This window comes from Mandrillus leucophaeus, unplaced genomic scaffold, assembly GCF_000951045.1.
Source record: "Mandrillus leucophaeus isolate KB7577 unplaced genomic scaffold, Mleu.le_1.0 Scaffold72, whole genome shotgun sequence".
Taxonomy (NCBI): domain Eukaryota; kingdom Metazoa; phylum Chordata; class Mammalia; order Primates; family Cercopithecidae; genus Mandrillus; species Mandrillus leucophaeus.
In genome coordinates, this window is record NW_012107808.1 from 4,335,710 (window position 1) to 4,350,830 (window position 15,121).

Below are 15,121 nucleotides of genomic sequence, written 5' to 3' on the forward strand. Positions count from 1 at the left end.
GGGCTCATGCCTAACAGGAAGGAGGAAGCAAGCTTTCAAGATGGGGTGAGGGTCCCATTAGTTTCTGCAAAGCTTTGCACAGAGTCATGTGGTACCCCCAGCCTGGGGCCAAGGGCACCGAGCAGGTTCTCCTGCAAGTGCTGTCCAAGCCAAAGCGATCAGGAAGAGCTTCTTCCATCGAGGACACCCAGGCAACTCTGTCTCTGATCCCCAGACTGAAAGCAGGGAGTCATCACAGTTCAACTTAGTTAAACATTTTTGAACTTTACTGTGTGTCAGTAAAAGTTCTGGCCCTGGAGCTACGGAGACCAAGTGGGTACGTTCTCTTTGTCAAGGTTCTTTGATAGTACGACAGAAACGACCTCTGGATGTGAGGGAACTCACAGTCCTAATGGAAAAGCTGAAGAACCAAGCTTCAGAGAGGACAGACACCAGAGGAGCTCTGGGGACCTAGGGACTGAAGCCATAGGACAGGCTCCAGCCATGTTCAGCCTTTTTGCCACCCCACTCAAATCCAGATACCGGGGAAGAGGCTTTTGGAGGGACCATCAGAAGCACGCTTGGTGGCAGATGTGCTACCCCTCAATAAGAAAGGTGTTTTGTTTGGTTGGTTTTTGTTTTGAGATGGAGTCTTGCTCTGTCTTCCAGGCTCATTGCAATCTCTGCCTCCCAGGCTCAAGTGATTTTCATGCCTCAGCATCTCAAATAGCTGGGACTACAGGCGTGCACCACCACACCCAGCTAATTTTTGTATTTTTAGTATAGATGGGGTTTTGCCACGTTGGCCAGGCTGGTCTCAAACTCCTGACCTCAAGTCTATCCGCCTGCTTCGACCTCCCGAAGTGCTGGGATTACAGACATGAGCCACCGCGCCCAGCCAATAAGAAAGCTTTTAAAAAGGGAAGTTACTAGCCACTCCTCTCAGTCAGATGCATTGGCTTCTGGCTGTCTGGGCTGTCTACAGGCAGACTCCGTGCAGGCTGAGCACAGCAGGGAAGGGGCTCCGTTAGATGGGGGATGAGTCTTTGTTTCATACTGACTCATCCCTGCATCCTGAGGCTGTTGACTGTGTAGACTCAGCCCTGGCATAGGTGAACTGGGGTCAGGCCTGTGGTTCTTACTTGTAAATCTGAGATAATCTATAAATGGTTTTCTCCCTAGTTTTCTTTCCCAGTAGAAGCAGTTTTTTTTTTTTTTTTGAGACAGAGTCTCACACTGTCGCCCAGGCTGAAGTGCAATGGTGCAATCTCGGCTCACTGCAACCTCTGCCTCCGGGTTCAAGCGATTCTCCTGCCTCAGCCTCCCTAGTAGCTGGGACTATAAGTGCATGTCACCACGACCAGCTAATTTTTTGTATTTTTAGCAGAGACAGGATTTCATTATGTTGGCCAGGCTGGTCTCAAACTCCTGACTTCATGATCTGCCCACCTCGGCCTCCCAAAATGTTGGGATTACAGGCGTGAGCCACCACACCCAGCCTAGTAGAAGCAGTTCTTACAGAAAAGTTTCTGTTTGCAAGAGAGGTGACTCGAAACTTGATACTTGATTTTGTTTTGCTGTAAATGACTTTAAACATTTTTTAAAATCCTCTAGAACTTTGGAAGGGGAGGCTCCCCTGCCCGGGGCTGCAGACTGTGGTAGTGGCTGCCAGTCACATCAGTGGGGGCTGGGCACACCCAGGACCCTCCAAGGTCTCATTTCTTACCCCAGGGTCAGGGTAAGCATCTTTGGTGACCATAGTCAAGGTGGGCTTGGAGCCACAGATTTTATTTCATGCTGACCCGTGCCTGTGAAGTGCACCCAGCCTGGGGAGTTGGAATTACTCATGCCCAGTCAGCCAGCTACTGAAGATAAAAATCAGAACAAAAACTAAAGACGCTTGGGGTTGTGGCGTGGTTGAATAGCTGAGTCACACTTCATCTTCTTCCACTCTCAGCTCAAAGATCGAAAGGAAGCCCAGAGTCTGACAGTCATCGAGTCTGACACGCTCCCACTGCAACAGAAGTTTGAATTCCCCTCTCCGGCATTCTGGCCACCGAGTGGTCCCGGCTGTCCTTGAGGGTCTTTGGTGACAAGGAACTCACCTTCCAGGGAAGCCTCTTCCACCTTAGGACAATTCAGATTATGAAAGAACTCTCAGATACGGAGCTGAAACTGTCTACCTAATTGTTCCTTTTGGGTTTCACAGAAAAAAAAATTTTTTTTCTTTTTTCTTTTTTTTTTTTTTGAGACAGGGTCTGGCTCTGGCTCTGTCACCCAGCCTGGAGTGCAGTGGCACGCTCTTCAGCTCACTGCAACCTCCACCTCTCCGGCTCAAGCAATTCTCAGGCCTCAGCCTCCCAAGTTGGGACTACAGGCACACACCACCACACCCAGCTAATTTGTTGTATTTTCAGTAGAGATGGGTTTTCGCCATGTTGGCCAGCCTGGTCTCAAACTCCTGGTCTCAAGTTGATCTGCCCACCTTGGCCCCCCAAAGTGCTGGGATTACAGTGGTGAGTCACCATGCCCAGCCAGAAAAAAAAATTTTTTGTTCTTCTTTCAATGGACAGTTCTTCAGATATATGATAACAGTTTTCAGTCTCCTCCAAGCTATAGCCTCAGTCCTTCAGGTATCTCCTGTGACATGTCTCGAACCTCCCCACCAGCCCTAGTGGCTCGCTCTGCGTGCAGTCCAGGCTGTCCCCATTTCTCTGAAAGCCTGTGAGCACAAAAGTCCAGTTTTCTGGGTGAGCAGCGTGTGGCTGCTAATACTGCATGATGCTTGGCACCACATAGGCAGCCATAAGCACTGTGGAAGAAAGGAGAAAAGTGGAGTAGAGAAGACAGGAGGGAGAGGGGGAAAGAAAGGGAAGATGAAAAGAAAAGGAAGGAGGTAGAGTAGATGGCTTTCAGCCAACACCTGCATGTCATTTCTAGCAGAGTTGCTGTTGTTGCAGTCTCCCCTGCCTGGGCTGGACTGCTCTGTCCCAGACCCTGTCCCCCAGGTGCCCCCACAAACTTGCTGCAATTCAGAAGGCTGTCTCTCTTGGAGTCCTCAGCATACCTGCTCCTACTCCTGGAGAACTGGGCCCTGGAGAGAGTGCAGCACACAGAGGCAGCTAGGAAAGCCGACAACCTCCCAGCCCCATTCAGCACCATATCCCAGTACTTAGAGCTGGGGCCCTAGCAGGGATGCAGAGGTCCAAGTTTGGGCTCCGGAAACTGCTGGCCCAAGGCAATCAGTGGCTGCTCTGCTTCCAGTTGCGGAATGCACTTCAGAACTCACCCCCAAACTTCCACACCACTTTCTAGGGCCAAGAGAAAACAGAGACAGGAAGATGTAGTGGAGTGATGACCAGAGGCATTTTCACTAACAGGGCGCTTTCGTACTCATGATCTCATTCAGGCTCGCTGGGACCTTTATTTTCTCATTTCACGGATATATAAGCAAAGGATCAGAGAGGTTTGCCCAAGGTTAATCTCAGTATCGTTCAGAGAACTATAGTTCTATAGAGTCTCACAGACAGAACCCAATCTCTATCTCATGTCATTCTCTCCTCTCCCCGGTCCTAGTAGATAGAAGTTGTTCTTACTTTCAGAGATAGAAACTGACAACCAGAGATTTAGGTTAGTGGCCCAAGCTCACACAGTTAGTGAGTATCTCGGAATAAAAATCTTGGTTATTCAGGCTAACACCCATGCTGTGTCCACTTGATTTATATGGGAAATAAAACACCCCATTGAGCAAACAAGATGAATAATCCGTATGAAAAGTCTGTTCTGTTCTGTGCTTATGCTAACTCCTTAGTCTGTGGAAACAAAGCATTTCACAGACACCCAATAGAAGCCATGAAAACGTCTCCCATTGTCTTTTCCATGATGTGCTCCTAAGAGGAAAACTGATGTGCCAACGAGGATTGGCCCCAAGCACGGAATCTCCATGAAAGAACAATGCTTTTTTTAAAAAAGGCATTATAAGCAGAATACAAAATTAGAGGTTCACTGTGATCACCACGGAGGAGGATGAAATGCATATGGAAATAGACAAAGGCTGGAAGGGAAATGCAAACATTCAATCAGTTCAATGGCAAAGGGATGGTTTATTTTTCTTTCTTAAAAATGCATTTAATGTCTTTATCATATTTGTGCAATAACAAAAAAGACTCTCATACAATGCACAAATATTATAATCTGAAATACAGAAGACCTCCACGCAGTGGTATAAACCTAAGCTGCAGCTGCCAGAGTCCCTGGGATATTCCTGCTTGGTTGACCATGTTTGACCTTGACCAGTTCCCTTAACAGTCACCATAGAGATGGAGAAGAGAGGGAGGTGGAGCAGTCTTTCCAATAACATTTTGAACACAGACTGTTCCCAACGTCTCCGTTTTTGTAGAGCCTTGTCTTCAGGTCAGAGTTAATTAAATTCTGCTGACTTCCCAGAGCACCTACTATGTGCTGAGCCCCGGATATACAAAAAAAAGCAGGATAGGTCCCTGCCCAGTGACAGCTCATAGCAGGCTCAGTTCTTGGTGGTTTTTGGAGCCTGTGGAGGGTGAAGAATCATACGCTCCTAAACTGCTTCAAAACTTAAAAATAATAGAACCCATAATGTACCCTTTAAGTCTCCAAATCTTGCTAAGTAATTGCTAATCTTGCTAAGTAATTGCCAAGGCTTTTTCTTTTCTTTTCTTTCTTTTTTTGGCTCACTTTCTTTTTTTTTGCTCACTAGACAGGACATGAGATATGTATATTTTATTTTTATCCCTGGACTGTATCATCAACTTCTGGAGAACAGAGGCTATGCTTTAATTACCTATATTCCTGGCATAGGGCCTAGCACTGGCCACTTACTGAGCAGTAGGGACTCAGTGTTTGCTGAATGTACTAAGCATCCAGAATGAATGCTGCATTGTGCTTCTGAATGGAAGAGTGAATGGATGGGTGCATGGATGGATGGGGGGGTAGATGGAGGGTGAAAGGATGGATGGATGGACAGATAGGTCGACGAGTGAATAGATGAATGGTGGATGGGTGATTGGGTGGATGGATGGATGGGGTATGGATGGTGGGAGGGTGGATGGATGGATGGATGGATGGATGAGTGGATGGATGAACAGGTGGATGGGTGGATGGATGGATGAAGGGATGGAAGAATGGATGGATGGATGGATGGATGGATGGATGGATGGATGGATGGATAGATGGATGAATAGGTGGATGGGTGGATGGATGATGGATGGATGGATGGATGGATGGATGAATGGATGGATGGATGGATGGATGGATGGAGAGTAAGGCACTGCATCAAGATACAGATGCAGAAGTTGGGAAACAGTAGGAAAGTTTAATCAAGAACTAGTCACAAAGTGGAGGAAAATGTTTATGGCAATCAGTAATGGATGCAGTTTCCTGGGGTAAGAAATAGAAGGAGCAGTTACCACCCCTAGCCCTGAGGGACAAAGGGAAAAAAATAATGACCAGAACCCAGGGAGAGGAGCTGACCAGAGAGGAAGCATCACGGAGAGGGAAGTAGGCAGGTCACACATACAATGTGTGGCCTTTTCCCTCTGACTTTTTTCTTTTTTTAATTATACTTTTAAGTTCTGGGGTACATGTGCACAACGTGCAGGTTTGTTATATATGTATATATGTGCCATGTTGGTGTGCTGCACCCATTAACTCGTCATTTACATTAGGTATATCTCCTAATGCTATCCCTCCCCGCTCCCCCCACCCCACGACAGGCCCCAGTATGTGATGTTCCCCACCCTGCGTCCAAATGTTCTCATTGTTCAAGTCCCAGCTCTGAGTGAGAACATGCTCTTTTTTCGTGTAGCATAATGTCTTCAAGGTTTATGCATGTTGTACTTTATTTCCTTTGTTGTCTAGTAGCATTCCATCCTGTAGATATACTACATCTTGTTTATCTGGAATGCATTATGAATGCTGCTATCAGCATTTGTGTGCAAGTTTTTGGGTGTACATGTGCTCTCATTTCTCTTGGAAATATATGCAGCAGTGGAATGGCAGGGTCATGTGGTAACTCTGTTTAGCCTTTTGAGGAACTGCTAGACAATTTTCCAGCCACTGTTAAGTGTCTGCCCCATTTAACATTCCCACTAGCAGCACACAAGGGCTCCAGTGCCTCCACACCCTCCACACATTATGATCTGTCTTTTTGATATGTAGCTGTCTTTTGATGCATCCTAGTGGGTGTGAAGTGGTGTCTCATTGTGGGTTTCATTTGCATTTCCCTGAGAGCTAATGGCAAACATAGCTTTGCCTTGTTACTTCATCTGCAGCAGTGTCAGTAAAAGACAGTGTGTTAGGTTCGGAGGGAACTTGGATGTCACTGCTCCAACTTTGTCATTTTCTAGATGGGAAAACAAAGGCTCAGAGCAGACCAGGGGCTTGCCCACATTCATGCAATCAGTCAGGGGAAACCCTGGGGATAGAGCTCAGGTTTTCTGACACCTAGACTGTGACTTCTTTCTCTGTCATCTGGATCAGAGGACAGGTGCTATGTTCCTCCAGCGCTGTCGCCACCCTTCTTCACCCTGCACTGTGTCCAGAGAGGCTGGCGCATACCAGCTACATCAATGCATCCCTTGCCCTCTAGTTTCTTTTTTCTTTTTCTTTTTCTTTTTCTTTTTTTTTTTTTTTGAGACAGAGTCTCACTCTGTCTCCTGGGCTAGAGTGCAGTGGTGTGATCTCAGTTCACTGCAACCTCCATCTCCCAGGTTCAAATGATTCTCCTGCCTCAGCCTCCTGAGTAGTTGGGACTACAGGTGCACATCACCATGCCTGGCTACTTTTTGTATTTTTAGCAGAGACGGGGTTTCACCATGCTGGCCAGGCTCGTCTCAAACTCCTGACCTCAGATGATCCACCTACCTCAGCCTACCAAAGTACTGGGATTACAGTGTGAACTACCGTGCCTGGCCCTAGTTTCTTTTTTTTCTTTTTTTTTTTTGAGATGGAGTCTTGCTCTGTCGCCCAGGCTGGAGTGCAGTGGCACCATCTCAGCTCACTGCAAGCTTAGCACCACCACACCCTGCTAATTTTTGTATTTTTTGTAGAGACAGTGTTTCACCGTGTTGCCCAGGCTGGACTTGAACTCTTGGCCTCCCAAAGCGCTGGGATTACAGGCATGAACCACGGTGCCCGGCCGCCCTCTATGGGGTTCAGCCAGTGGAAGGCACCAGCTAGAGATTGGCATGCAAGAGGTGCTGAGGCTGTGTGACCCGGCTCCCTTGAGGGCAGACCAGAGAGTGAAGAGAGGCTGGGAGGGAGGCTTGGTCAGGTGAGCAGCCAGCCAGCAGGAGCCTCCTTCAGAGGAAGCTGTGGGTTTATTTATCTCTCTTGCTCTCTCCTATGCGGAAAGCTCTTCACTGCTGCTCAGCCCTGGAGAGGCGGGAGAGGGGCAAAGCTCCCCCAACCCCACAACCCCTTGCAAGTGATTGCTAATATTTATCATGTGTTTGCCAAGTGCCAGGACAATGCCAAATACCTCAAAGGTGTTAGCTCATTTTATATTTGCAGGAACCCTAGGAGGCAAGTCCAGTTTCCAGATGAGGACGTTCAGGTGCGGAAGGACTAGCTGTCAAGGTCACGCAGCAATGCAGGTGTAGTCGGTGCAGGACTAGACATAGAAACTCCTGTTTTGGCACAATCCACACTCCATTCCTCACCCCGCCCCCAACACTGCATTCTGCTGCAGGGCCAGGCCGTGCCACTGAGAGGTCACCATCTGTAGCACCCGCCTGGCTGCCTTGAGGTCTAGAGTCCTGGAACTGTGACAGGACCAGGTAGGTACCAGCTGGGAGGCAGGCCATCCATAAAGACCTCATGGGCGCTGAGCAGGCCTCGCTGGGCATGGAAAACAGCCCTCCCTACTGCACCACGGGTCACTGTTGTACCTGGGGAGGGACGAAATCCAGGTGTGTTATACTCGCGGCACATCTCAATGCAGATTCATCACGTTTCAAGCGTTCAATAGCCACGTGTGCTTAGTGGCTACCATATTAGACAGTGCATTTTGAAATGAAATTTCAAAATCAAATTTTAATAATAAAGGCTCAGGAAAAGCAGGTAACCTTCCCAAGGTCACGTAACTGGAAATGGCAGCGTTGAGGTATGAACCTTGCCTGTCTGACACCAAACCTGGGCATTGCCCACTACCCCACACAACCAGGGGCCTCAGGGTGCAGATCTGGGCGTGGTTTGGAACATCGCATCCTGCACAGCCTGGGCAGGGGGGCTGCCTGCTGACTTCCAGCTCATGACTTCTTCCGGTTATGAAGATGGCACTCAGGGGGTGCAGGGTCGGGTACGGAGGCAGAAGGATGCAGTCTGTGTGTCCTGTAGGGAGGACTTGTACCCAAGAAGCCAAGGGAGCCCTAGCGGTTGAAGCTGTAACCCAGAGACAATCAGTCATTTTCTGCCACTCATTTCTGTCTCAGCAAAGCCCACCTGGTTGCAGGGCCCAGCCCTCCCTAGGAAAGCCAGGAGCGTGCTGTTTCCAAACTCCCAATATTTGCTGTCCTTGCAAACCAATAGGGCCGCAGCCTGCAAAGAATGCTGATGGAATCGATGGCAACTGAGGGTGACTTTGAAAAAGAACAGGAGCACTGCTGAAACAGCTCACTCAATGACAGGGACATCAATGAGAGAACTAGAGAGGGATCAATACCCTGAAGGTGAACCGTTTGCAAACTAGAACCACTATTGAGCAACTGACAAGCCAGCCTCAGAAATGGGCATCCATGTGAACATAAAGGGAGGTGCTTACAAGCTCCCCAACCCATCTTTTTTTTTCAAGCAGAAAATTCTGCTTATGCACATGTCATGGAAGTCTCTTTACCAAATCATGAGTCTCTTTGATTTTCGGAGCTTCAAAAGAGATCCTGGCTTCCTTTCACCTGAGTATCATTTCACGAACCACTTCAGGTGTCAATAAATAAGAAATGGTTTCAGGTCTGAAGGGCCTGCTTCACACACATAGTGCAAGGGTCTGGAACCAGAGCCAGGACTGGGAAATGTAGAGATCTGGATTCAAGTCTTGGTTCAGACATTAACCAACTGGGAGCTCTCAGATACCCCATTTACCCAGTCTGAGCTGCAGTTTCCCCTTCTATAAAGTGGGTCTGGATGACGTGTGGTGTCCAAGGTGTGCCCATTCCTTAGTGACAAGGCGGAATAAGGATTGCTGGGAAGATTCGAAGAAAAATATCTCACTTAGAGAAGGAGCTTAATAAGTGATTGTAAATTGAATGAAGGTAATAGGTAAATTCGAGACCCCTCTGAGCTCCATTTACCATTTTTTGTGTTCTCACTCCCACCCACCTCCTCTGCCCCATCTCTCACTTTCCCTGCCTGGTACTTGAAGCTCCCAACGTTATCTCCCTGCTTGTGTCTTCCTGAGCACGCTGTTTTTCATGTATGACTGTCTTTTTGCATATGCCGTTTCTCCTGCCTAAAACTCCCTTCCATCCTGCACTGGCTTGCCAAACCCTTATTCATTCTTTAAAACCCAAGGTAGGTGTCATTTACTCCTGACCTCCCTTCCTGTACGTTATGAGTGAGTTTCCATCCCCAAACAGCATTGTTCTCTTCTTCTCTGGGGCTGCCTCAGCACTGTGGAGACCTTTTTCCCTGTGTGTAGAGAATTGTACTGTAATTGATTTTTATCTCTATTGAACTGGGACTCCCCAAGGGCAGGGACTCCTTGTTCCTCATTGTGGCCCCAGCCTGGGACCGTGCTCAGGAAGATGGGTATGGTTCTACCGTGTCCCACAGCACCTTATTCCTCTGAGGAGGCCCGAGGATGTGCTGGACATCCTATCTCGGTGGGCTTTGCTCCCCTGAAGAATCCAGGCTTTCCTATATCCGGGAGATCCCTTCCCCAAACACTCCCCAGAGATATGTTCTCCCTGCAAGTAAACATGAGGCTGGGTCTATGGGGGCTGGGCGCTGGCAAGAGCCTGGTGAGGAGCCCTCTTTGCAGCCAGGACACACCACGCCCACCCTTCCTCTTCTTCCTCCATTGCTGCCATTGTCCATTAAAGCAGCACTGCCCCAGAGGACCAAGGGAGCCGGAGGAGTAGACAGGTTATAGGGAGTTTCCCTCTACCCATTCCCTCTCCTCCCCTCTAGCTCTCTTTCTCCTTTAAAAAAACATTTGTGGACAGCTTACCATGGGATCCATGGTTACTTATCACAGTTACTTGGGATACAGAAGCCATCGTCATAGGCCCTGCCTTGGGAGAGCTCATGGGCCAGTGGGAGGAAGCACAGAAGGAAACCTATGGTTGCAAGGGAGGGCAGGAAATGCAATGCTGAGGTCCACCAGGTGCCAGCATGCAATGAGACAGCAAGGGGCAGGGCGAGGGCAGACACTGTGCAGATGGCTGAACAGGGGAGGGAGCTTCAAGAACAGCCTGCACCCTTGGTGGGCTGCCTCTGCCATGCCTCTTCTCTGGATGTCTCCTGAACCTTGCAAAAGCACTATGGTGGGCAGTGGTGGCCCTGGGGTCAGGGCTGTTTGGAAAAGAGTCGGAGAAAATTTAGGAGAGGAGAACCTTGGTCTTAAAGGATGAGTAGACTCTTGTCAGTAACAAAGAGCAGGACATTCCGGTAGAGGCAAGAGCATGATGCAGGGAGGGAGGAGGGCGGAGGAGGGGCTGGAAAGCAGGAGGACTGCCAGAGACAGCGGAGAGGTGGGCAAGGACCAGGACTGGGGGCCTGATGCCACTCTCAGGGGTTTAATTATCCTGGGCAGGTGGACAGCCATGGAAGGGGTGCACATGCGGGGGTGACATCATCTGCCTCTCCTTCTACTTAGGTCCCCCAGAACCTCTAGGCTCTCTGTAGGTAGAGCCACAAACACTACTCACATGCCATGTGTTGAGTTTCTCAGCCTCCTGAGGCCTCCTCAGGATTAGCCCCAGAAGCAGCCAGCTTCAATCTCCTGAAGTAGCCACGTCCTCGCACAGCTTTCCTTACTGGGAACCCATCGATGCAGCTCTCCAGTGCATCAGGTCTGAACCCCCACTGCCAGGAGTGACAGTCAAAATACCTCACCTCCGACCCAAGACCCAACGTGCAGAGTCCCAGAAGCAGCAGAGCTGGAGGCCCCCACCCACCACCCCCAGGGCTGGGCCAGGGATTAACCCTTTCATTGCTAGATCAGGGTGTGGAGAATTTATAGGGTTCCAGGAAAGAATGGGAGCGACAGGGGGGCACTCATGATGCTTGGGGGCAGCCAATCTTTACTCACGAGAGCAGCCTATTTCAGTATGTTCGCAACCCACACACCTGTCCGGGCCACACACTGTCCACGTCGGCCCTTAGGTAAAGACCTGGAAGAGATGCTTCCTGAAGTCCCTTCCAGCAATGACAGGGAGGCCCCTAATCCAAGTGACGGAGGGCTCAAGTGAGACTAAACACGACTTTGAACTGGAAGGCACTTTTGTTGGTCAGTTACCGTAGCGCAGTTACTTCTGCGCTAACCAAGAGAATGACTCTGTACTCGAAACTCTGGTCAGTGATGAAACTCACTTTCGAAGAACTTTGGAGTACGTGATGGTTTTCCTGCCTATGGTTTTTCACAAAAGCTGCCAGGAGCCTAGAATTCTGCACTGGGAAATACAGACAAATACTTGCTGTCATCGGAAACCTGTAAAACCGCTCACCAAGTGAAGAGCATATGTGAACAGGGTCTCTGATGAGACATTGGTCCCTGCAATGCCTGCTGGATACTCACTTTTCAATCATCATCAGCTGACTACACGGGAATCCGGGCAGACACGCATGAAAACGTGCAGCATGCACTGATCACAGGCAGCCCCGAGTGGTGTCTCACTTCCTTGAAACAAGGAATTAGGCCTGGCAGGTGACTAAGTTGGAATTTCTGAGGTTAACGATCTAGAATAAATAATGTGTGCTACAAAAGATGCTCGAAATTAATATTTATTGAATATCTACTACGCATTCACCACTCTGTTAGGTGCTGGGAGAGACACAAACACAGTCTCTGCACTCAAGTTGGGGAACTACCATGGCACATGGTGAACAATAAATTGCTTTTCAACAACACTGAAAAATGTAAAGGACCCTAAAACTATAGGGTGATACAGAACCTCAAGCCTCACAACCAAAGTCACTTCAAAATAGATGTTTAACTTCATGAACAATTTCTAAACACAACTTGAAGCTTTTTCCATCAACAAATATTTGACTCTTACCAATCAGTCAATTGGGTATGTGCCTAGCCCTGTGGATTGTTGTCTACAAAGTAAATGATTTTAAACTACATACTGCGAAGAAGAAAAACACACGGGTTCTCTCTTAGGTAGGGAGCACTTAGCCCTGTGGGAACAGTCCAGGCTAAAGCCGTTTCCTATTGTGTGGGTTTCCAAGATGCCTCCAATCCATGCACCTTCACTCTAGCACCTGTGTCTCTTCTCAGTCAGTAGAGTTCACATTGGCCCATTCTGTGTTTCAAATACAGATGTCAGCCCTGCACCAAATCACAGCCCAGCAGCCCCCTCAGAGCTCAGAGGTGTCCCTCAGCCTGGCCTCCCACAGGAAAAGTCCCAATATCTGAGGCTCTAGACAAGATTCTGTACCCAGAACACAGCTTTCAAGAGGGCACCCAAAGGGGAGCTCCGAGTGGCAAGGAAGGCTCTGAGGCTCAGAGATAGGGGGCAGAGGAGCTTCAGGGAGGGGTCTATGGCCTAAGAGAGGAGAGAGAAGAGGGTCTCACCCCTTCTCTACCTCTAGTGCGCCCAGATTCAGAGGAGATGTTGGCATCATGGGGGCAGAAAAGGAAACAGCACAGCTGCTAACGAAGACTAGACAGGGTGATTTGGGGCCAGAGTAAGTTGGGAGAAGTGAGATAGAAAGAGAATGAGGCTGGCGGAAATGTCACACTCCAGAAAAGCTGAGGCTTAGCCTACAGGGATGGGGGAGGCCCCGCAGGGAGGGTGGGACACTCTCTTCAGAACAACCAGGAATGGACAGTTTCATCTCCCTCTCAAGAACAACTGCAGGCCGGCGCGGTGGCTCGCGCCTGTAATCCCAGCACGTTGGGAGGCCAAGGCATGTGGATCACAAGGTCAGGAGATCGAGACCATCCTGGCTAACACGGTGAAACCCCATCTCCACTAAAAATACAAAAAAATTAGCCGGGCTTGGTGGCGGTTGCCTGTAGTTCCAGCTATTTGGGAGCCTGAGGCAGGAGAATGGCGTGAAACCGGGAGGCAGAAGTGAGCCGAGATGGCACCACTGCACTCCAGCCTGGGCGACAGAGCAAGACTCCGTCTCAAAAAAAAAAAAAAAAAAAAAAAGAACAACCTCAAAGCACAGGGCGTCAGGGCTGAATGAGTCCTTGGAGATAATGATGATGATCAGTGTTATCATAACAGACAACAGCAACCACTGTGAACTGAGCACTCACTGTGGGTCACATGCTGCGCAGGGCTTTACACAAAGCATCTCATTTAATTCTCACAGCAACCACTGTGCTAAAGAGGAAACAGAGATGCAGAGAAGTTAAGCCACTCTCCCAGGGTCACCGAGTTCGTGGCAGACTGGCCTGGAACCCGGGTCTTCTGATCACTTCAGATCCTGTGTTTAGTCAACTGTCTTTTGAATGCAAGCTTCAGATAATTCTTCTTAGCACAGGAACTGTTCTGAATTGTCATTGCACATTTCATGACCATAAACTACTTTCGTAAATGATTTCTCTTTTATGAAATGGATTAGAGCATGCAAACTTGCCCTAAAGTCCTCTCACACATCTTATGGGAATGATATGGGAGGATGTCCTTCACCCTCTAAATAGCCTGTAATTTTGAAATATTTATGAATTGATAGGGTCAGAGGATTATTTAAAACTCCTGTACGATCATAATCGCCTCTCTGTCTCACACAAGAATGGGTGTGGGGGTTAACATCATGAAAATAAAATAGAAAAAGATGCCTCGGGCCAAGTACAGTGGCTCACGTCTGTAATCCCAGCGTTTTGGGAGGTCAAGGTGGGCGGATCACTTGAGGCCAGGAGCTCAAAACCAGTCTGGCCAAGATGTCGAAATCCTGTCTCTACTAAAAATACAAAAATTAGCTGCGCATATGGCACGTGCCTGTAGTCCCAGCTACTCAGGAGGCTGAGGCAGGAGAATTGCTTGAACCCAGGAGGCGGAGGTTGCAGTGAGCCCAGATCATGCCACTGCACTCCAGCCTGGGCAACAGAGTGAGACTCTGTCTCAAAAACATAAATAAATAAATAAAAATAAAAAGATGTCTTGGAGTGACCTTGGATGCCTCTTGATTTCCGCATCTAATCAAGATCTCTGTAATCTCTCTCGTCACCCTCCTGCACACCCCCCCCAAACCACTGCCACTGTCATCGTCACCTCTGGAGTTCTCTGCAGTCGCCTCCTACCCCAAATCCTCCAACCTATCCTTTACAGTGTAGCTGTGGGGACTTTTCTTAAAAATCCCAGCAGGTGGCCCTCGGGCTTAAAAGTGTTGATGATAGAGACAGAAAGTAGGATGGTGGCGGTTGCCGGGAACTAGGGTGAGGGGAGCATGGGGGGTGAGTGTTAAATGGGTGCAGAGTTTCAGTTTTACAAGATGAAAGAATTCTGGAGATGGATGGTGGTGCTGGCTGTACAGCATTTTGAATGTGTTTAATGCCACTGGACTGTACACTTAAAAATGGTTTACATGGTAAATTTTATGTTGTGTATATATACCACAATCAAAACATCAATTTAAAAAGTATCTGATGATTTCTAATGGTCTCAGGATACAATGTCTTTTCCTCAGGGAGATACTCAAGGGTCCTAAGAATGTGGTTTCAGGCAAGGCGCAGTGACTCACACCTGTAATCCCAGCATTTTGGGAGGCTGAGGAAGGAGGATTGCTTGAGGCCAGGAGCTTGAGACCAGCCTGGGCAACATAGCAAGACCTCTGTCTCTACAAAAATAAGAAAATAAAACAAAATGTAAACTCAATGGGTTAAAAAAAAACAAAAAACAAAAAACAAAAAACAAAAAACAAACAAACAAAACCAGCAGGTTTTAAAGATTGGGGTAAAAAGAATGTGGTCCCAATCTTGTTTTTTTTGTTT

The 15,121-nt window shown here is 48.4% G+C and overlaps 1 long non-coding RNA gene across 1 annotated transcript in view; it reads right to left on the minus strand.

The window, feature by feature from the left end:
* Positions 1–7,315: 7,315 nt before the first annotated feature.
* LOC105528529 overlaps positions 7,316–15,121 on the minus strand; it is a 10,295-nt gene continuing 2,489 nt past the window's right edge. Inside the window, exons 2-3 of the long non-coding RNA XR_001004370.1 lie at positions 14,874–14,967; positions 7,316–7,904 (exon numbers count right to left, since the gene is read on the minus strand). This is a non-coding gene — a long non-coding RNA (uncharacterized LOC105528529). The remainder of the gene's footprint in view (positions 7,905–14,873; positions 14,968–15,121) is intronic.